The sequence below is a fragment of the Salvelinus alpinus genome, chromosome 3, assembly GCF_045679555.1.
Source record: "Salvelinus alpinus chromosome 3, SLU_Salpinus.1, whole genome shotgun sequence".
In the NCBI taxonomy this organism is placed as follows: domain Eukaryota; kingdom Metazoa; phylum Chordata; class Actinopteri; order Salmoniformes; family Salmonidae; genus Salvelinus; species Salvelinus alpinus.
Genome location: NC_092088.1, coordinates 110,672,286 through 110,696,043, shown reverse-complemented (window position 1 = coordinate 110,696,043; position 23,758 = coordinate 110,672,286). Strand labels below are relative to the sequence as shown.

General features: G+C 38.1%; 9 non-coding genes across 9 annotated transcripts; all 9 read right to left on the bottom strand.

Annotated features, from left to right (window-relative positions):
* Positions 1 to 1,422: 1,422 nt before the first annotated feature.
* On the bottom strand, positions 1,423 to 1,495 carry trnav-aac (transfer RNA valine (anticodon AAC)). Its single transcript has one exon. It is a non-coding gene; the product is annotated as a tRNA-Val (tRNA).
* A 535-nt stretch (positions 1,496 to 2,030) lies between these two features.
* trnav-aac (transfer RNA valine (anticodon AAC)) lies at positions 2,031 to 2,103 on the bottom strand. Its single transcript has one exon. It is a non-coding gene; the product is annotated as a tRNA-Val (tRNA).
* Positions 2,104 to 12,996: 10,893 nt separating this feature from the next.
* Positions 12,997 to 13,069, bottom strand: trnav-uac (transfer RNA valine (anticodon UAC)). Its single transcript has one exon. It is a non-coding gene; the product is annotated as a tRNA-Val (tRNA).
* Positions 13,070 to 13,406: 337 nt separating this feature from the next.
* On the bottom strand, positions 13,407 to 13,479 carry trnav-uac (transfer RNA valine (anticodon UAC)). The gene has a single exon. It is a non-coding gene; the product is annotated as a tRNA-Val (tRNA).
* Positions 13,480 to 14,765: 1,286 nt separating this feature from the next.
* On the bottom strand, positions 14,766 to 14,838 carry trnav-aac (transfer RNA valine (anticodon AAC)). The gene has a single exon. It is a non-coding gene; the product is annotated as a tRNA-Val (tRNA).
* A 355-nt stretch (positions 14,839 to 15,193) lies between these two features.
* trnav-uac (transfer RNA valine (anticodon UAC)) lies at positions 15,194 to 15,266 on the bottom strand. The gene has a single exon. It is a non-coding gene; the product is annotated as a tRNA-Val (tRNA).
* A 337-nt stretch (positions 15,267 to 15,603) lies between these two features.
* On the bottom strand, positions 15,604 to 15,676 carry trnav-uac (transfer RNA valine (anticodon UAC)). Its single transcript has one exon. It is a non-coding gene; the product is annotated as a tRNA-Val (tRNA).
* Positions 15,677 to 20,274: 4,598 nt separating this feature from the next.
* trnav-uac (transfer RNA valine (anticodon UAC)) lies at positions 20,275 to 20,347 on the bottom strand. Its single transcript has one exon. It is a non-coding gene; the product is annotated as a tRNA-Val (tRNA).
* An 891-nt stretch (positions 20,348 to 21,238) lies between these two features.
* Positions 21,239 to 21,311, bottom strand: trnav-uac (transfer RNA valine (anticodon UAC)). The gene has a single exon. It is a non-coding gene; the product is annotated as a tRNA-Val (tRNA).
* Positions 21,312 to 23,758: the final 2,447 nt, after the last annotated feature.

Below are 23,758 nucleotides of genomic sequence, written 5' to 3'. Positions count from 1 at the left end.
CCCGGTTTCAAACCAGGGACCTTTCGCGTGTGAAGCGAACGTGATAACCACTACACTACAGAAACTGCTGCATGTGATTTTTGCAAGGACTAAACCAAATTTTACTGATATTCACATCATTTATTTGAATTTCCAAAATAAGGCATTTATGAAAGCAACTATTCACTGTTATAAATACAGTTCTTACTGAATGTGTCAAAGAGCACTGTTTCCACCCGTTTTCGAACCGGGGACCTTTCGCGTGTTAAGCGAACGTGATAACCACTACACTACAGAAACTGCTGCATGTGATTTTTGCAAGGACTAAACCAAATTTTACTGATATTCACTGCATGTATTTGAATTTCCAAAATATTATTATCTGTTATATTTATGAAAGCAACTATTCACTGTTATAAATACAGTTCTTACTGAATGTGTCAAAGAGCACTGTTTCCACCCGGTTTCAAACCTGGGACCTTTCGCGTGTTAAGCGAACGTGATAACCACTACACTACAGAAACTGCTGCATGTGATTTTTGCAAGGACTAAACCAAATTTTACTGCTATTCACTGCATGTATTTGAATTTCCAAAATATTATTATCTGTTATATTTATGAAAGCAACTATTCACTGTTATAAATACAGTTCTTACTGAATGTGTCAAAGAGCACTTTTTCCACCCGGTTTCAAACCTGGGACCTTTCGCGTGTGAAGCGAATGTGATAACCACTACACTACAGAAACTGCTGCATGTTGTTTTTGCAAGGACTAAACCAAATTTTACTGATATTCACATCATTTATTTGAATTTCCAAAATAAGGCATTTATGAAAGCAACTATTTACTGTTATAAAAACAGTTCTTACGGAATGTGTCAAAGAGCACTGTTTCCAACCGGTTTCGAACCGGGGACCTTTCGCCTGTGAAGCGAATGTGATAACCACTACACTACAGAAACTGCTTAATGTGATTTTTGCAAGGACTAAACCAAATTTTACTGATATTCACTGCATGTATTTGAATTTCCAAAATAAGGCATTTATGAAAGAAAGCACTTTTTCCACCCGGTTTCAAACCAGGGACCTTTCGCGTGTGAAGCGAACGTGATAACCACTACACTACAGAAACTGCTGCATGTGATTTTTGCAAGGACTAAACCAAATTTTACTGATATTCACATCATTTATTTGAATTTCCAAAATAAGGCATTTATGAAAGCAACTATTCACTGTTATAAATACAGTTCTTACTGAATGTGTCAAAGAGCACTGTTTCCACCCGTTTTCGAACCGGGGACCTTTCGCGTGTTAAGCGAACGTGATAACCACTACACTACAGAAACTGCTGCATGTGATTTTTGCAAGGACTAAACCAAATTTTACTGATATTCACTGCATGTATTTGAATTTCCAAAATAAGGCATTTATGAAAGAATGCACTGTTTCCACCCGGTTTCGAACCGGGGACCTTTCGCGTGTTAAGCGAACGTGATAACCACTACACTACAGAAACTGCTGCATGTGATTTTTGCAAGGACTAAACCAAATTTTACTGCTATTCACTGCATGTATTTGAATTTCCAAAATATTATTATCTGTTATATTTATGAAAGCAACTATTCACTGTTATAAATACAGTTCTTACTGAATGTGTCAAAGAGCACTGTTTCCACCCGGTTTCAAACCTGGGACCTTTCGCGTGTGAAGCGAATGTGATAACCACTACACTACAGAAACTGCTGCATGTTGTTTTTGCAAGGACTAAACCAAATTTTACTGATATTCACATCATTTATTTGAATTTCCAAAATAAGGCATTTATGAAAGCAACTATTTACTGTTATAAAAACAGTTCTTACTGAATGTGTCAAAGAGCACTGTTTCCAACCGGTTTCGAACCGGGGACCTTTCGCCTGTGAAGCGAATGTGATAAACACTACACTACTGAAACTGCTGCATGTTGTTTTTGCAAGGACTAAACCAAATTTTACTGATATTCACTGCATGTATTTGAATTTCCAAAATAAGGCATTTATGAAAGAATGCACTGTTTCCACCCGGTTTCGAACCGGGGACCTTTCGCGTGTTAAGCGAACGTGATAACCACTACACTACAGAAACTGCTGCATGTGATTTTTGCAAGGACTAAACCAAATTTTACTGATATTCACATCATTTATTTGAATTTCCAAAATAAGGCATTTATGAAAGCAACTATTTACTGTTATAAATACAGTTCTTACTGAATGTGTCAAAGAGCACTGTTTCCACCCGGTTTCGAACCAGGGACCTTTCGCGTGTTAAGCGAACGTGATAACCAGTACACTACAGAAACTGCTTCATGTGGTTTTTGCAAGGACTAAACCAAATTTTACTGATATTCACTGCATGTCTTTGAATTTCCAAAATAAGGCATTTATGAAAGCAACTATTCACTGTTATAAATACAGTTCTTACTGAATGTGTCAAAGAGCACTGTTTCCATCCGGTTTCGAACCGGGGACCTTTCGCGTGTGAAGCAAATGTGATAACCACTACACTACAGAAACTGCTGCATGTGGTTTTTGCAAGGACTAAACCAAATTTTACTGATATTGTAGGAGTACAATTACACACATGGATAACATATAGAGGTATAAGATAGGTGAACAGTATAATTACATTTGCATTTGGGTCATTTAGCAGACGCTCTTGTCCAGAGTGACTTACAACTTGGTGTATTCACCTTATGATATCCAGTGGAACAACCATTTTACAATGGTGCATCTAACTCTTTTAAGGGGGGGGGGTTAGAAGGATTACTTTGTCCTATCCTGGGTATTCCTTGGAGAGGTGGGGTTTCAGGTGTCTTCGGAAGGTGGTGATTGACTCCGCTGACCTGGCGTCGTGAGGGAGTTTGTTCCACCATTGGGGTACCAGAGCAGACATAGACATAATAACATACATGTCAGACAGAGTGACGCCTAGAGGTAATTGGACACGCTGGGATAGAGGGTCCAGCCACTATTATAAACAAATTGAAAGCAGATGGTGGTGAATGACTTCATAGGGGACGGACAATACTGTGTGTATAAATAGAGTAGCTGGAGTTCTGAGAAAGTGTGTGTTCCGCGGGGTGTGTTCCGCGGGGACATGCCAGTGGGCTGTACAGTTGTAATAAAGAGCATGTTTGATTTTAAAAGTTCTGGTAAGCTTTGTATTTGAAAATGATTTTCCACGACATAATTGGCGAGCTTGCCAGGAGCTGATAGGGACTGGGACGTTCTTGGCTGATGATGGGTTCTTTGGACAATCTAAACAAACAGAGGTGGCCGCCCAACTAGACGGTAAGCAAGTTCTTACAATAGTTGAAATGTTTGTGTAAAATTGCTCCAGAGATACTGTCTCAGCGAGAGGAGCGCCACGTAAGTCTCTCTTTCAAATTTCCTAAAATGAAACCAGTAAATACAAAAGAACTTTTAAATTCAATGAATTTGCATGTATGTGTAATTTGGGGAATGGTATTAAATGTAAATGTATGCGCATGTATAGAGACTGAGTGAATAGGTGCTGTGAACTTTGCTTGTGTTAGATGTAGAGTGAGCATGCATGCGCTCGTTCAGATCAGACCGTTCGAATGTGTAGCTTAAATGATGCGGTTGTTTGCGCATCTGGCTGAGATGGCTGGTTAACATTTTTGAAAAGGTCTGCTTGGGTGGGATATTCACAGCGCGGCAGAAGGGTCTGTTGGTGAATATTTAGTAGTTAAATTAATATTTCATGGTTACCGCTTTGAAAGAAGGACTGAACGGATGAAATATTTAGAAGGCAGGAAAACGTTAGCCCGATTGTGCGGCGTTCAACTGCAAAAGTAGCTTATACAGTCAAAGCATAAAACAGTAGGTTGTAGGAAAACGTTAGCCCGATTGTGCGGCGTTCAACTGCAAAAGTAGCTTATACAGTCAAAGCATAAAACAGTAGGTTGTAGGAAAACGTTAGCCCGATTGTGCGGCGTTCAACTGCAAAAGTAACTTATACGGTCAAAGCATAAATCGGTAGGTTGTAGGAAAACGTTGGCCCGATTGTGCGGCGTTCAACTGCAAAAGTAACTTATACGGTCAAAACATAAATCAGTAGTTAAATAAATATTCATAGTTTCCGCTCTGAAATGAGGACTGTATGAGTGAAGTAGTAGGTGCAGGAAAAACGTTGGCCCGATTGTGCGGCGTTCAAATGCAAAAGAAATCCTGCGAATAAAAAACCGCTCTGTCTAGCTACCAGGGTTTGGTAATTCAGTAGGTCATGCCACAATACTACTCTAAGAATAGAAGAAAAGATAAGTATTGGGGGTTGAATAGGATATGAAGACAAGCTGATCCGATTAGACAGTAGTCTCGTCATATTGTAGAAGTCTAGGCTTATGTAGAAGGAAGTGAATTAAGTCAATAAAGAAAGACTGAGTTGTTTTGAGGTAAAAACAAAGGGATTGAATGAACGGATGAAACATAAAAGGATGAATGATAATGTTGTAAGAAATGAGTAGATCTGTGTAAAAATAGAAGATTAGGAAGGAAAGACGAGTTGTGTGTGTATGTAGGCAGAACGTCCAGGAGAGGGAGCGCGCAGCTCTCCTGTGACAGAGTAGAGTTGATGCTGTAGTATTCAGAAATAATGTATGTACTGTATAGAGTAGGCTTCGATAAAAGAAATTAAGTGATGTGACAAATGAATTATTAATTGGAAAGGAGATTGGCTCTAACTCGGAAAAATAGTAAATAAAAGGTGTAGAAATACATGGGAGTATTTAGGAAAAATAAATAAATAAATAGTCGCATGGGACCAAAATGTGAAGCTCGATTTGTAGGCGTTCTGATGTCAACATTCTATCATCAGAAAATACATTGCGATGAGGTTGTGTGTGTGGTTCCTCTAGTCCTCGCAGACGTGCGGGTGATTGGCAGAACTATTGACAAGATCTAAGAACCAATAAGAAAATAGCTCTCTGTTCTGGATATAGGTATATCGGGTAGTGTAATGTGACATTAGAACTTAGTGCGGTAGTAGGAAATGCCGCTATACAAGAGTTTATTTCCTTGTCAAAATAACAAACAACTAATTGGTTTGAGGTTAGTGAGAATGGAATTTTTTACTTGTCGGTGTATAGTCTCTGAGCGAACAATAAGTGTTTCATAGAGATTACAGTTTATATGTGGTCAAGAAGAAGTATTGGATCACGTTTGACATCTAGTAAAATAACGATGGAATTTTAATTGTTAGACATTCTATACCACAATCTCTGGAACTGTTAAAGACGCTTTAGAATAAAATCTATGGATAAGTAAAATTATTGGTTTGCTGACTAAAAGGTAACGTTGTGAATATTAACAATATGTACACTTTCTTTTCCAGAAAGAATAAGGGAAAAAAAGGGTTTTTTAATCTTCTCTGGTCAACAATGTCATTGGAGACTGCATTACTGTGGAAAGCAGTTAATTAAAGTCAGCCGCTTTAAAAATAAAAATATCTGGATAAGGCTAAAACATGGAGTTCTGGATGAGTGAGTCCAGTCCCTTTGCGATTATTGGCTTATGATTCACTAGTGAGTACACCATGTACTGGGAATGAATATGCATTAGTAGATATATTGGAAGGGTTTTTTCCAATTCAGTTTCAAATTGGGTATGCAAAAGGATGAACATGTTTTTGAAAAATGTATTTAAGTTGCTCCTAAAGAAAGGGGGAGTGGAAACATATTAATGGTCTCAAAATGCCCTGAATCCTAGGAATTTCTTGTGAAAGACTGATCACCTTTTACTAGAAATTGTTGGAACAGGTGGGATATACTTATAAAATGTTTAAGACACTAGACTCTATTCAAACTGTATAATATTATCAGGCCACTCATGAGAGAAACTGAGACAAAAGGGCTATTGGGAAAATAGATAGTATTGGTATTTAAAGTGTTTAGTATAAATGTTAATTATTAAAGGGATGTTGTGTATTGAATAGATAAGGTCAAATTTGAGTTAAAGTAAACACTAAGGATTGTTATCATGAATATTGGGTTGGAAAATGTATAAAATAAAAAATATAACTGTTTAGTTATTTGGATATAGAACTGTTTAACGTTAATAGGCTTAGGGAAGCTCTGGAAACTAATCCTGAGACAAGGAGGTTGACAGAACTTACAGAATTTTAGATTAAAGGTTTTTTGTTTCTTTCGTTTTATAATGTCATTGGAATTGGGATGATAAAATGTAATGTTCAATTGAATAAATAGGTAGTCTGTTGTGCGAAGATACCCATGAATGAAGAAGAAAGAGACCAACAATAACATTGGCATAGAATGAAACGGATGGACGTTTTCCATTACATTACAAATAGTGGTAATATTGCAAATGTGCAATTATTATTATTATTATTATTATTATTTTTTTTTTTATTTTAATTTCTCTTTTTCTCGTTTGGTCAATTTATTTTTGTTTTGAGGAACATAAGGTTGTGTATATGTTCCTGAGGAGGGACTGATATAAATGATATATAAATTGACTTAAGGATGTTTTAAGTATGTATCAAACAATGGCAGTTATGGGTTAGGGGACTTATAAATGAAGGTAATGGTAGTAAAGGGGTGTTATTTCTAGAAATATGTATAAAAATAGAGATAATTCACAGAAAAGGAAAGATAGCTGGCTGTGTAAAATATAGGGACAATTCTAAAAGTAAATAGAACAATTCACATATCTAAAGATATGGTAAAAAGAATAAGTGGTGGCATTTTGAACACTAGAGCAAAAGTTTAAGAAACTTATTACTTAGTTTTGATAGGATTGGATATTAATCCAACTGGAAGACATTTGACTGATTACATGTTATTGTACAGCAGTTGATGTAGGGAACATCATTTGACTATCATTGAATATTTCTGTGGCAGGAGGCCAGGTATTTGAGGCAGAATGGTTACATAGGGCTGTTATTAAAAATTAAGATTTAGTGATCTTGCTAATGTTGTCAGGAAATAACCCATGTGTTAGTGTGTATGTCCTCAGGAAAAAACAGCCAGAAATGGAAGGGCTTGGGCTGCATTCTGGAGACTGAGTGTACATCAAGATACACCAGGCTGGTGGTATACTTCTTACAACACTGCAGTGGTAAAGTTCTTTATGTCTCTCTTTGGTGGGTGCATAAGTCTCACGAGAAGTAAGGTCCAGCTGAATAATGGGTGAGCTTGAAAACACCATGACAGAGGATGTGGAATCAGAGAGAGAAAGAGAGAGAGATTAGATTCCACTATAGACATACTGGGTTGAGTTTGGAGGCTACTTGTTTTATTTTTAATACATCATGTGAAAGAGAATGGATAATAGGATATTATACTCTAAACAAACATGTTAAAGGGATTGATATGAAAGCATATACAGTGTTGAATTAATTCAAGAAGAGAGAATGTTAATTGTAGGTTATGCACATGATTATCAGTTGAAATGGAGTAGATGGGAAACTAAGTAAAAATGACATGATTTGGGAACACCTCTCAGAACCTGTGGCCGAAAGGGGAAGACTGGGTGGAAGCATGAGGAAGCTTTTTAGGGCTTTTATTTTTGTGGAGTCCAGCAGAAAAGTATCCTGGAGGCATAGAGTCAGGTAAAGAGAGAGTGGGAATTGTCATGGTCTCAGATTTCAGTTTGCATGAATATATTTATGCATAACACATAACATTGTCAATGCTGTTATGTTTTGTCTGTTGTTTTCCAAGTCTTATGTTTAGGAAACCAGAAGGAGAGGGGTTCGCCAGCTTCAGCTGGAATGTCTGTTTGTTGTGTGATGAGTGATGGAAGTAAGAGGATGTATGGTGCAATCTTAGAACAGAGGCCATAAGTCTCTAAGTATGAATGCTTCACAGAAAGTAGGCAGAAACCTGAACCAGGATGAGAGGTTCTGCGTCTGATGATCCAAGGGGACCAGAAGGACCTCTCTCAGTGGTACCAGGAGATCTAGTCCACGTTGGAGGGATCCGGAGGAAGTGGGATCAACCGAGGAGAGATGGACCCTATGAGGTGGCCAAAGCAACAAGAACGGCCGTCCAAGTGAAAAAGAAGCCAGACGTGGTACCATCTGACCCACTGCAGCTGAGTCCCAACAGAGAGAAGGATACAACCACATAGAGATGAGGACACTGAGGATGCTGATTCACCAGGAGGGAGCCTGGAGGGAGCAGGAGCAGCGGAAACGATTGAGATGCCAGGGAGGAGCCAAGAAAACAGTAAATCAAGTGAAAGCCAAAATATGACACGTGCACCGACTAATGCACCCAGAAGAGGAGGTGAGGCCTCACAAGGAACAGAATAAGAACGTTTCTTTCCTAAAATTGAAACCCTACCAGATGGAAGCTAAGTCCGGCCTGAGGAGGGAGCTTCAGGTGAAGAAAGAGGAGGAAAAGTCCCGCAAGCTGAAGAAAATGGGGATTACCCCACAATTGACTTTTAAACTTTTGAATGGCCTCCTTTACAGACAATTGATGTTAGAACAACAAAAGAATAATGACATTGACATACTAGAAGCAACAGTGAATGCTAGTATAGAAACAACAGACTAATGCACAATCAAGATGTATGGTGGGAGCAGGAAGAGAAGAATGGAATCAGCCGAACAATCCAAAAAGACTGACAAGGTTAGAATCTATGTTCCACCTCAATGTATAACAGAAGCAGGAGAACTGAAGTCTATCTCAATCATAAGGATCAAACCCTTATCGGAGATTGCACTCTGTGGATGGACACATCACCAAACAAAGGGAGAAGTCGTTTGGGACCCGAAAGGATGTGACCTGATATGAATCAAAGAAAAAGACGAGTAGGTGCTCATCATGAACAAGATTGAACCAGTGGAAGGTGAAGACCTACCCCTGCACCTGAACAGGTAGAACCTGTGACAACAACAAGGGTGGCGGCTGCTGTGACGACCACAGTAGCTACCACTAGATGACATCGACTGCCCTTACCAAGCAGACCACCGTGCCAACAAAGCAACCTGAGACATCAGTCAGGAGAGTTTTTACTGATATTTGAAACTTTCTGATAAACTCTAATGATCTACCTCAAGATAAGAACATTGAAAAAGCAACAGAATTAGATATATCAGAATCAGAACCACTCAAGGACACTACATGAGAAGAAGTAGTGAAGAAGGAGTGATACGAATGGGCTAAGTATATGGCAAACAGACACAGAATGGACAATTGTATTTTGTGAAGAAAATCACCTTTGTCTGATCTTTTAATAGTCTCTGAACCAGCATCATGTAAAAACTGTGTAAGTTGTAAAAATGACTATTGTATCAATAGAAAGTATTCTATTCCCTTGTGTGACATAAAATGTAGGATTGTTCTGGGTAAGTGCTAGGGGTAAAACTATGTTGAATGAGACCATGCTGGGAGACAATGATTGTGTTGCCTATAATATTAGAACTGAATTAAATGTACCTCAATTAGACAGAGGTACCGTGGTTAAAGGAAAATATGAATGTTTTTACAGCCATGACACCGAAGGAATTGATGTAGGAAACACCACTGTAGAATGTGATACTATTTGGGTTTTAGAGAATGTGGGAGTTCGTAAAAATAATGATAAAGGGTTGTGTGGTCACATAACTCAGGTTGCGTCATCTCTTAATATGTTGAAAAATCAAGACAAAGGTATTGCTGATAGTTTCTGGATGTGTGGAAAAAACTAACTGTTGAATGTATTGCCTGATGGATGGATTGGTCTTTGTGCCTTAGTTAGAGCAATTAAATAGGTTACTATTATTGAATCACTCCATGATGACTATGTTAAAACCTAGAGTTAAAAGGGTTTATGATAAGGATCCTGAGGTATACCTTAATGTAATTGGACTGCTTAGAGGTCTACTTAGGGATTTCAAGGCCAGAGAGGAGGTTAAATCAGGATTTGAATCTATATTTCTGTGGATAACACCAAATATGAACTTAGAATGGATTAATTATATATGATATAATCAACAGGGATTCATTAACTATACTTAATTGGCTCTTAGTGGAGAAGGGTGGAGTTTGTGTCATGTTTGCTAGGATGGCTATTGTGCTGGGAGGGGGGTTATTGGCTCTGGGTCTTGTATTTTGTTGTGTTTTACCCTTGATAAAATCACTTGTGGTCCAGACAACAGTTAAACAGATGTCTGTAAGGAGTGCTGACCCTCCAGTGATAATTAATCCTGTACCTGGGAGCCCAGGCCATTATACCAATAAATATGGAAAACTTTGCAATGCAGTTGGTGGACCTCTGGACTGCCCCTTTGGCAATCCAAACTGTCTCTATGGAGTGATGCCGGGAGGTGGTTCTGCTTGCCATGATTTCAGTAAGGATGGTCTGCCTGTATATGCTGTATTCCCAAATGCAGACGAATGTCTACTGGTACATGTCCACAAAGAGTGTCATTTGCGCCGTAAGTGCAAGTGGTGCACAAAATTTAATGTGGAAGGCCATGACCATCATGGAGACCCCGTGTTTTGCGCAAAATGTCAAAGAGGTGATTGTAGAATCTGTCAGGATGAGGACTGTGCTCCTATGTAAGGATTTTAGTATATCTATTTTTGTTTAAATTTGTGTTTTTGTATGTTTGGTTGAATTTTTAGATATGTATATCAATGAATATATATATGTTTTTCTTTAATTGAAGCTAGTTATGCCTTCTAAAAACTAGGTTAATTTCAAAAAACATGTTAGGTAACAGAGGGTTTTCCGGTTACAAGTGTCTATGGACCATGTCCTTAATCTTCTAAACAAAGGTTGGTATCATTGATATCACTTTATTAGAGAGGTGTCTGCGAGGGAGGATCATGTTGAAATGCTTAAATTTAGAATGATGTTGTGTCAATTTTCTTTTGTAACTGCATGTTGGTCTTTGATTTTTTCCTTATTCATTTATTATGATACTCCTTGTATTATTTTGATTTTCCACATAACTGAGATAACCTCAGGCAAGGCTAAGTACTTACACGCACATGCTTCATCAAATCTGTAATATTTTATCTTTCTTAATTTTTACACCTAATTAGATCTTTTACTCTTATGTAAACTGGAGATGTTTGGTCTAGTTCGGTTTTTATTAATGTTTCTAATTGGATCTTGTACTCCTATTTTAGTTTTAATCATTTGAGACTGTTTGGTCTAGTTGGTTTATGTGCTTTCTTCTGTTTTTGTATTTTCTTGTATATCGTAGGTATTTTCATTTACTATCCCAAAGTCATGTTTCTGTTATTTATGTGGCTAATTAGCCCCAGAGGTGGGATTGTAGGAGTACAATTACACACATGGATAACATATAGAGGTATAAGATAGGTGAACAGTATAATTACATTTGCATTTGGGTCATTTAGCAGACGCTCTTGTCCAGAGTGACTTACAACTTGGTGTATTCACCTTATGATATCCAGTGGAACAACCATTTTACAATGGTGCATCTAACTCTTTTAAGGGGGGGGGGTTAGAAGGATTACTTTGTCCTATCCTGGGTATTCCTTGGAGAGGTGGGGTTTCAGGTGTCTTCGGAAGGTGGTGATTGACTCCGCTGACCTGGCGTCGTGAGGGAGTTTGTTCCACCATTGGGGTACCAGAGCAGACATAGACATAATAACATACATGTCAGACAGAGTGACGCCTAGAGGTAATTGGACACGCTGGGATAGAGGGTCCAGCCACTATTATAAACAAATTGAAAGCAGATGGTGGTGAATGACTTCATAGGGGACGGACAATACTGTGTGTATAAATAGAGTAGCTGGAGTTCTGAGAAAGTGTGTGTTCCGCGGGGTGTGTTCCGCGGGGACATGCCAGTGGGCTGTACAGTTGTAATAAAGAGCATGTTTGATTTTAAAAGTTCTGGTAAGCTTTGTATTTGAAAATGATTTTCCACGACAATATTCACATCATTTATTTGAATTTCCAAAATAAGGCATTTATGAAAGCAACTATTTACTGTTATAAATAGAGTTCTTACTGAATAAGTCAAAGAGCACTGTTTCCACCCGGTTTCGAACCGGGGACCTTTCGCCTGTGAAGCGAACGTGATAACCACTACACTACAGAAACTACTGCATGTGATTTTTGCAAGGACTAAACCAAATTTTACTGATATTCACATCATTTATTTGAATTTCCAAAATTAGGCATTTATGAAAGCAACTATTTACTGTTATAAATACAGTTCTTACTGAATGTGTCAAAGAGCACTGTTTCCACCCGGTTTCGAACCAGGGACCTTTCGCGTGTAAAGCAAACGTGATAACCACTACACTACAGACACTGCTGCATGTGATTTTTGCAAGGACTAAACCAAATTTTACTGGTATTCACTGCATGTATTTGAATTTCCAAAATAAGGCATTTACGAAAGAATGCACTGTTTCCACCCGATTTCGAACCCGGGACCTTTCGCGTGTTAAGCGAACGTGATAACCACTACACTACAGAAACTGCTGCATGTGATTTTTGCAAGGACTAAACCAAATTTTACTGATATTCACTGCATGTCTTTGAATTTCCAAAATAAGGCAATTATGAAAGCAACTATTCACTGTTATAAATACAGTTCTTACTGAATGTGTCAAAGAGCACTGTTTCAACCCGGTTTCAAACCGGGGACCTTTCGCGTGTGAAGCGAATGTGATAACCACTACACTACAGAAACTACTGCATGTGATTTTTGCAAGGACTAAACCAAATTTTACTGATATTCACATAATTTATTTTAATTTCCAAAATAAGGCATTTATGAAAGCAACTATTTACTGTTATAAATACAGTTCTTACTGAATGTGTCAAAGAGCACTGTTTCCACCCGGTTTCAAACCGGGGACCTTTCGCATGTTAAGCGAACGTGATAACCACTACACTACAGAAACTGCTGCATGTTTTACTGATATTCACATCATTTATTTGAATTTCCAAAATAAGGCATTTATGAAAGCAACTATTCACTGTTATAAATACAGTTCTTACTGAATGTGTCAAAGAGCACTGTTTCCACCCGGTTTCGAACCGGGGACCTTTCGCGTGTAAAGCGAACGTGATAACCACTACACTACAGAAACTGCCGCATGTGATTTTTGCAAGTACTAAACCAAAGTTTACTGCTATTCACTGCATGTATTTGAATTTCCAAAATATTATTATCTGTTATAAATACAGTTCTTACTGAATGTGTCAAAGAGCACTGTTCCCACCCGGTTTCGAACCGGGGACCTTTCGCGTGTGAAGCGAATGTGATAACCACTACACTACAGAAACTACTGCATGTGATTTTTGCAAGGACTAAACCAAATTTTACTGATATTCACTGCATGTCTTTGAATTTCCAAAATAAGGCATTTATGAAAGCAACTATTCACTGTTATAAATACAGTTCTTACTGAATGTGTCAAAGAGCACTGTTTCCACCCGGTTTCGAACCGGGGACCTTTCGCGTGTAAAGCGAACGTGATAACCACTACACTACAGAAACTGCCGCATGTGATTTTTGCAAGTACTAAACCAAATTTTACTGCTATTCACTGCATGTATTTGAATTTCCAAAATATTATTATCTGTTATAAATACAGTTCTTACTGAATGTGTCAAAGAGCACTGTTTCCACCCGGTTTCGAACCGGGGACCTTTCGCGTGTGAAGCGAATGTGATAACCACTACATTACAGAAATCGCTGCATGTGGTTTTTGCAAGGTATTTGAATTTCCAAAATAAGGCATTTATGAAAGAAAGCACTTTTTCCAACCGGTTTCAAACCAGGGACCTTTCGCGTGTTAAGCGAACGTGATAACCACTACACTACAGAAACTGCTGCATGTGGTTTTTGCAAGGACTAAACCAAATTTTACTGATATTCACTGCATGTCTTTGAATTTCCAAAATAAGGCATTTATGAAAGCAACTATTCACTGTTATAAATACAGTTCTTACTGAATGTGTCAATGAGCACTGTTTCCACCCTGTTTTGAACCGAGGACCTTTCGCGTGTGAAGCAAATGTGATAACCACTACACTACAGAAACTGCTGCATGTAGTTTTTGCAAGGTCTAAACCAAATTTTACTGATATTCACTGCATGTCTTTGAATTTCCAAAATAAGGCATTTATGAAAGCAACTATTCACTGTTATAAATACAGTTCTTACTGAATGTGTCAAAGAGCACTGTTTCCACCCGTTTTTGAACCGGGGACCTTTCCCGTGTTAAGCGAACGTGATAACCACTACACTACAGAAACTGCTGCATGTGGTTTTTGCAAGGACTAAACCAAATTTTACTGATATTCACATCATTTATTTGACTTTCCAAAATAAGGCATTTATGAAAGCAACTTTTCACTGTTATAAATACAGTTCTTACTGAATGTGTCAAAGAGCACTGTTTCCACCCGGTTTCAAACCTGGGACCTTTCGCGTGTGAAGCGAATGTGATAACCACTACACTACAGAAACTGCTGCATGTTGTTTTTGCAAGGACTAAACCAAATTTTACTGATATTCACATCATTTATTTGAATTTCCAAAATAAGGCATTTATGAAAGCAACTATTTACTGTTATAAAAACAGTTCTTACTGAATGTGTCAAAGAGCACTGTTTCCACCCGGTTTCGAACTGGGGACCTTTCACCTGTGAAGCGAATGTGATAAACACTACACTACTGAAACTGCTGCATGTTGTTTTTGCAAGGACTAAACCAAATTTTACTGATATTCACTGCATGTATTTGAATTTCCAAAATAAGGCATTTATGAAAGAATGCACTGTTTCCACCCGGTTTCGAACCGGGGACCTTTCGCGTGTTAAGCGAACGTGATAACCACTACACTACAGAAACTGCTGCATGTGATTTTTGCAAGGACTAAACCAAATTTTACTGATATTCACATCATTTATTTGAATTTCCAAAATAAGGCATTTATGAAAGCAACTATTTACTGTTATAAATACAGTTCTTACTGAATGTGTCAAAGAGCACTGTTTCCACCCGGTTTCGAACCAGGGACCTTTCGCGTGTTAAGCGAACGTGATAACCACTACACTACAGAAACTGCTTCATGGGGTTTTTGCAAGGACTAAACCAAATTTTACTGATATTCACTGCATGTCTTTGAATTTCCAAAATAAGGCATTTATGAAAGCAACTATTCACTGTTATAAATACAGTTCTTACTGAATGTGTCAAAGAGCACTGTTTCCACCCGGTTTCGAACCGGGGACCTTTCGCGTGTAAAGCGAACGTGATAACCACTACACTACAGAAACTGCCGCATGTGATTTTTGCAAGTACTAAACCAAATTTTACTGCTATTCACTGCATGTATTTGAATTTCCAAAATATTATTATCTGTTATAAATACAGGTCTTACTGAATGTGTCAAAGAGCACTGTTCCCACCCGGTTTCGAACCGGGGACCTCACGCGTGTGATGCGAATGTGATAACCACTACACTACAGAAACTACTGCATGTGATTTTTGCAAGGACTAAACCAAATTTTACTGATATTCACTGCATGTCTTTGAATTTCCAAAATAAGGCATTTATGAAAGCAACTATTCACTGTTATAAATACAGTTCTTACTGAATGTGTCAAAGAGCACTGTTTCCACCCGGTTTCGAACCGGGGACCTTTCGCGTGTAAAGCGAACGTGATAACCACTACACTACAGAAACTGCCGCATGTGATTTTTGCAAGTACTAAACCAAATTTTACTGCTATTCACTGCATGTATTTGAATTTCCAAAATATTATTATCTGTTATAAATACAGTTCTTACTGAATGTGTCAAAGAGCACTGTTTCCACCCGGTTTCGAACCGGGGACCTTTCGCGTGTGAAGCGAATGTGATAACCACTACATTACAGAAATCGCTGCATGTGGTTTTTGCAAGGTATTTGAATTTCCAAAATAAGGCATTTATGAAAGAAAGCACTTTTTCCAACCGGTTTCAAACCAGGGACCTTTCGCGTGTTAAGCGAACGTGATAACCACTACACTACAGAAACTGCTGCATGTGGTTTTTGCAAGGACTAAACCAAATTTTACTGATATTCACTGCATGTCTTTGAATTTCCAAAATAAGGCATTTATGAAAGCAACTATTCACTGTTATGAATACAGTTCTTACTGAATGTGTCAATGAGCACTGTTTCCACCCTGTTTTGAACCGAGGACCTTTCGCGTGTGAAGCAAATGTGATAACCACTACACTACAGAAACTGCTGCATGTAGTTTTTGCAAGGTCTAAACCAAATTTTACTGATATTCACTGCATGTCTTTGAATTTCCAAAATAAGGCATTTATGAAAGCAACTATTCACTGTTATAAATACAGTTCTTACTGAATGTGTCAAAGAGCACTGTTTCCACCCGTTTTTGAACCGGGGACCTTTCGCGTGTTAAGCGAACGTGATAACCACTACACTACAGAAACTGCTGCATGTGGTTTTTGCAAGGACTAAACCAAATTTTACTGATATTTACTGCATGTATTTGAATTTCCAATATAAGGCATTTATGAAAGAAAGCACTTTTTCCACCCGGTTTCAAACCAGGGACCTTTCGCGTGTTAAGCGAACGTGATAACCACTACACTACAGAAACTGCTGCATGTGATTTTTGCAAGGACTAAACCAAATTTTACTGATATTCACTGCATGTCTTTGAATTTCCAAAATAAGGCATTTATGAAAGCAACTATTCACTGTTATAAATACAGTTCTTACTGAATGTGTCAAAGAGCACTGTTTCCACCCGGGGACCTTTCGCGTGTGAAGCGAATGTGATAACCACTACACTACAGAAACTGCTGCATGTGGTTTTTGCAAGGACTAAACCAAATTTTACTGATATTCACATCATTTATTTGAATTTCCAAAATAAGGCATTTATGAAAGCAACTATTCACTGTTATAAACACAGTTCTTACTGAATGTGTCAAAGAGCACTGTTTCCACGAAGTTTCGAACCGGGGACCTTTCGCATGTAAAGCGAATGTGATAACCAATACACTACAGAAACAACTGCATGTGGTTTTTGCAAGGACTAAACCAAATTTTACTGATATTCACTGCATGTCTTTGAATTTCCAAAATAAGGCATTTATGAAAGCAACTATTCTCTGTTATAAATACAGTTCTTACTGAATGTGTCAAAGAGCACTGTTTCCAACCGGTTTCGAAACGGGGATCTTTCGCGTGTGAAGCGAATGTGATAACCACTACACTACAGAAACTGCTGCTTGTGATTTTCGCAAGGACTAAACCAAATTTTACTGATATTCACTGCATGAATTTGAATTTCCAAAATAAGGCATTTATGAAAGAATGCACTGTTTCCACCCGGTTTCGAACCGGGGACCTTTCGCGTGTAAAGCAAACGTAATAACCACTACACTACAGAAACTGCCGCATGTGATTTTTGCAAGGACTAAACCAAATTTTACTGCTATTCACTGCATGTATTTGAATTTCCAAAATATTATTATTCTCTGTTATAAATACAGTTCTTACTGAATGTGTCAAAGAGCACTGTTTCCACCCGGTTTCGAACCGGGGACCTTTAGCGTGTGAAGCAAATGTGATAACCACTACACTACAGAAACTGCTGCATGTGGTTTTTGCAAGGACTAAACCAAATTTTACTGATATTGACTGCATGTATTTGAATTTCCAAAATAAGGCATTTATGAAAGAAAGCACATTTTCCACCCGGTTTCGAACCGGGGACCTTTCACGTGTTAAGCGAACGTGATAACCACTACACTACAGAAACTGCTGCATGTGGTTTTTGCAAGGACTAAACCAAATTTTACTGATATTCACATCATTTATTTGAATTTCCAAAATAAGGAATTTATGAAAGCAACTATTCACTGTTATAAATACAGTTCTTACTGAATATGTCAAAGAGCAGTGTTTCCACCCAGTTTCGAACCGGGGACCTTTCGCATGTAAAGCGAATGTGATAACCAATACACTACAGAAACTACTGCATGTGGTTTTTGCAAGGACTAAACCAAATTTTACTGATATTCACTGCATGTATTTGAATTTCCAAAATATTATTATCTGTTATAAATACAGTTCTTACTGAATGTGTCAAAGAGCACTGTTTCCACCCGGGGACCTTTCGCGTGTGAAGCGAATGTGATAACCACTACACTACAGAAACTGCTGCATGTGGTTTTTGCAAGGACTAAACCAAATTTTACTGATATTCACATCATTTATTTGAATTTCCAAAATAAGGCATTTATGAAAGCAACTATTCACTGTTATAAACACAGTTCTTACTGAATGTGTCAAAGAGCACTGTTTCCACGAAGTTTCGAACCGGGGACCTTTCGCATGTAAAGCGAATGTGATAACCAATACACTACAGAAACTACTGCATGTGGTTTTTGCAAGGACTAAACCAAATTTTACTGATATTCACTGCATGTCTTTGAATTTCCAAAATAAGGCATTTATGAAAGCAACTATTCTCTGTTATAAATACAGTTCTTACTGAATGTGTCAAAGAGCACTGTTTCCAACCGGTTTCGAAACGGGGATCTTTCGCGTGTGAAGCGAACGTGATAACCACTACACTACAGAAACTGCTGCTTGTGATTTTCGCAAGGACTAAACCAAATTTTACTGATATTCACTGCATGAATTTGAATTTCCAAAATAAGGCATTTATGAAAGAATGCACTGTTTCCACCCGGTTTCGAACCGGGGACCTTTCGCGTGTAAAGCAAACGTAATAACCACTACACTACAGAAACTGCCGCATGTGATTTTTGCAAGGACTAAACCAAATTTTACTGCTATTCACTGCATGTATTTGAATTTCCAAAATATTATTATTCTCTGTTATAAATACAGTTCTTACTGAATGTGTCAAAGAGCACTGTTTCCACCCGGTTTCGAACCGGGGACCTTTAGCGTGTGAAGCAAATGTGATAACCACTACACTACAGAAACTGCTGCATGTGGTTTTTGCAAGGACTAAACCAAATTTTACTGATATTGACTGCATGTATTTGAATTTCCAAAATAAGGCATTTATGAAAGAAAGCACATTTTCCACCCGGTTTCGAACCGGGGACCTTTCACGTGTTAAGCGAACGTGATAACCACTACACTACAGAAACTGCTGCATGTGGTTTTTGCAAGGACTAAACCAAATTTTACTGATATTCACATCATTTATTTGAATTTCCAAAATAAGGAATTTATGAAAGCAACTATTCACTGTTATAAATACAGTTCTTACTGAATATGTCAAAGAGCAGTGTTTCCACCCAGTTTCGAACCGGGGACCTTTCGCATGTAAAGCGAATGTGATAACCAATACACTACAGAAACTACTGCATGTGGTTTTTGCAAGGACTAAACCAAATTTTACTGATATTCACTGCATGTATTTGAATTTCCAAAATATTATTATCTGTTATAAATACAGTTCTTACTGAATGTGTCAAAGAGCACTGTTTCCACCCGGTTTCGAACCGGGGACCTTTCGCGTGTGAAGCGAATGTGATAACCACTACACTACAGAAACTGCTTCATGTGGTTTTTGCAAGGACTAAACCAAATTTTACTGATATTCACTGCATGTCTTTGAATTTCCAAAATAAGGCATTTATGAAAGCAACTATTCACTGTTATAAATACAGTTCTTACTGAATGTGTCAAAGAGCATTGTTTCCACACGGTTTCGAACCGGGGACCTTTCGCGTGTAAAGCGAACGTGATAACCACTACACTACAGAAACTGCCGCATGTGATTTTTGCAAGGACTAAACCAAATTTGACTGATATTCACATCATTTATTTGAATTTCCAAAATATTATTATCTGTTATAAATACAGTTCTTACTGAATGTGTCAAAGAGCACTGTTTCCACCCGGTTTCGAACCGGGGACCTTTCGCATGTGAAGCGAATGTGATAACCACTACACTACAGAAACTGCTTCATGTGGTTTTTGCAAGGACTAAACCAAATTTTACTGATATTCACTGCATGTATTTGAATTTCCAAAATAAGGCATTTATGAAAGAAAGCACTTTTTCCACCCGGTTTCAAACCAGGTACCTTTCGCGTGTTAAGCGAACGTGGAAACCACTACACTACAGAAACTGCTGCATGTGATTTTTGCAAGGACTAAACCAAATTTTACTGATATTCACATCATTTATTTGAATTTCCAAAATAAGGCATTTATGAAAGCAACTATTCACTGTTATAAATTCAGTTCTTACTGAATGTGTCAAAGAGCACTGTTTCCACCCGGTTTCGAACCGGGGACCTTTCGCGTGTAAAGCGAACGTGATAACCACTACACTACAGAAACTGCCGCATGTGATTTTTGCAAGGACTAAACCAAATTTTACTGCTATTCACTGCATGTATTTGAATTTCCAAAATATTATTATCTGTTATAAATACAGTTCTTACTGAATGTGTCAAAGAGCACTGTTTCCACCCGGTTTCGAACCGGGGAACTTTCGCGTGTGAAGCAAATGTGATAACCACTACACTACAGAAACTGCTTCATGTGATTTTTGCAAGGACTAAACCAAATTTTACTGATATTCACTGCATGTATTTGAATTTCCAAAATAAGGCATTTATGAAAGAATGCACTGTTTCCACCCTATTTCGAACCGGGGACCTTTCGCGTGTTAAGCGAACGTGATAACCACTACACTACAGAAACTGCTGCATGTGGTTTTTGCAAGATGAAAACCAAATTTTACTGATATTCACTGCATGTCTTTGAATTTCCAAAATAAGGCATTTATGAAAGCAACTATTCACTGTTATAAATACAGTTCTTACTGAATGTGTCAAAGAGCACTGTTTCCACCCGGTTTCGAACCGGGGACCTTTCGCGTGTGAAGCGAATGTGATAACCACTACACTACAGAAACTGCTGCATGCGGTTTTTGCAAGTACTAAACCAAATTTTACTGATATTCACATCATTTATTTGAATTTCCAAAATATGGCATTTATGAAAGAATGCACTGTTTCCACCCGGTTTCGAACCGGGGACCTTTCGCATGTTAAGCGAACGTGATAACCACTACACTACAGAAACTGCTGCATGTGATTTTTGCAAGGACTAAACCAAATTTTACTGATATTCACTGCATGTCTTTGAATTTCCAAAATAAGGCATTAATGAAAGCAACTATTCACTGTTATAAATACAGTTCTTACTGAATGTGTCAAAGAGCACTGTTTCCACCCGGTTTCGAACCGGGGACCTTTCGCGTGTAAAGCGAACGTGATAACCACTACACTACAGAAACTGCCGCATGTGATTTTTGCAAGTGCTAAACCAAATTTTACTGCTATTCACTGCATGTATTTGAATTTCCAAAATATTATTATCTGTTATAAATACAGTTCTTACTGAATGTGTCAAAGAGCACTGTTTCCACCCGGTTTCGAACCGGGGACCTTTCGCGTGTGAAGCGAATGTGATAACCACTACATTACAGAAATCGCTGCATGTGGTTTTTGCAAGGTATTTGAATTTCCAAAATAAGGCATTTATGAAAGAAAGCACGTTTTCCACCCGGTTTCAAACCAGGGACCTTTCGCGTGTTAAGCGAACGTGATAACCACTTCACTACAGAAACTGCTGCATTTGATTTTTGCAAGGACTAAACCAAATTTTACTGATATTCACTGCATGTCTTTGAATTTCCAAAATAAGGCATTTATGAAAGCATCTATTCACTGTTATAAATACAGTTCTTACTGAATGTGTCAATGAGCACTGTTTCCACCCTGTTTTGAACCGAGGACCTTTCGCGTGTGAAGCAAATGTGATAACCACTACACTACAGAAACTGCTGCATGTAGTTTTTGCAAGGTCTAAACCAAATTTTACTGATATTCACTGCATGTCTTTGAGTTTCCAAAATAAGGCATTTATGAAAGCAACTATTCACTGTTATAAATACAGTTCTTACTGAATGTGTCAAAGAGCACTGTTTCCACCCGTTTTTGAACCGGGGACCTTTCGCGTGTTAAGCGAACGTGATAACCACTAAACTACAGAAACTGCTGCATGTGGTTTTTGCAAGGACTAAACCAAATTTTACTGATATTCACATCACAACGTGATAACCACTACACTACAGAAACTGCTGCATGCGGTTTTTGCAAGTACTAAACCAAATTTTACTGATATTCACATCATTTATTTGAATTTCCAAAATATGGCATTTATGAAAGAATGCACTGTTTCCACCCGGTTTCGAACCGGGGACCTTTCGCGTGTAAAGCGCACGTGATAACCACTACACTACAGAAACTGCCGCATGTGATTTTTGCAAGTACTAAACCAAATTTTACTGCTATTCACTGCATGTATTTGAATTTCCAAAATATTATTATCTGTTATAAATACAGTTCTTACTGAATGTGTCAAAGAGCACTGTTTCCACCCGGTTTCGAACCGGGGACCTTTCGCGTGTGAAGCGAATGTGATAACCACTACATTACAGAAATCGCTGCATGTGGTTTTTGCAAGGTATTTGAATTTCCAAAATAAGGCATTTATGAAAGAAAGCACGTTTTCCACCCGGTTTCAAACCAGGGACCTTTCGCGTGTTAAGCGAACGTGATAACCACTTCACTACAGAAACTGCTGCATGTGATTTTTGCAAGGACTAAACCAAATTTTACTGATATTCACTGCATGTCTTTGAATTTCCAAAATAAGGCATTTATGAAAGCATCTATTCACTGTTATAAATACAGTTCTTACTGAATGTGTCAATGAGCACTGTTTCCACCCTGTTTTGAACCGAGGACCTTTCACGTGTGAAGCAAATGTGATAACCACTACACTACAGAAACTGCTGCATGTAGTTTTTGCAAGGTCTAAACCAAATTTTACTGATATTCACTGCATGTCTTTGAGTTTCCAAAATAAGGCATTTATGAAAGCAACTATTCACTGTTATAAATACAGTTCTTACTGAATGTGTCAAAGAGCACTGTTTCCACCCGTTTTTGAACCGGGGACCTTTCGCGTGTGAAGCGAACGTGATAACCACTACACTACAGAAACTGCTGCATGTGGTTTTTGCAAGGACTAAACCAAATTTTACTGATATTCACATCATTTATTTGAATTTCCAAAATAAGGCATTTATGAAAGCAACTATTCACTGTTATAAATACAGTTCTTACTGAATGTGTCAAAGAGCACTGTTTCCACCCGGTTTCGAACCGGGGACCTTTTGCGTGTGAAGCGAATGTGATAACCACTACACTATAGAAACTGCTGCATGTGGTTTTTGCAAGGACTAAACCAAATTTTACTGATATTCACTGCATGTATTTGAATTTCCAAAATAAGGTATTTATGAAAGAATGCACTGTTTCCACCCTATTTCAAACAGGGGACCTTTCGCGTGTTAAGCGAACGTGATAACCACTATACTACAGAAACTGCCGCATGTGATTTTTGCAAGGACTGAACCAAATTTTACTGATATTCACTGCATGTCTTTGAATTTCCAAAATAAGGCATTTATGAAAGCAACTATTCAATGTTATAAATACAGTTCTTACTGAATGTGTCAAAGAGCACTGTTTCCACCCGGTTTCAAACCGGGGACCTTTCGCGTGTGAAGCAAATGTGATAACCACTACACTACAGAAACTGCTGCATGTGGTTTTTGCAAGGACTAAACCAAATTTTACTGCAATTCACATCATTTATTTGAATTTCCAAAAT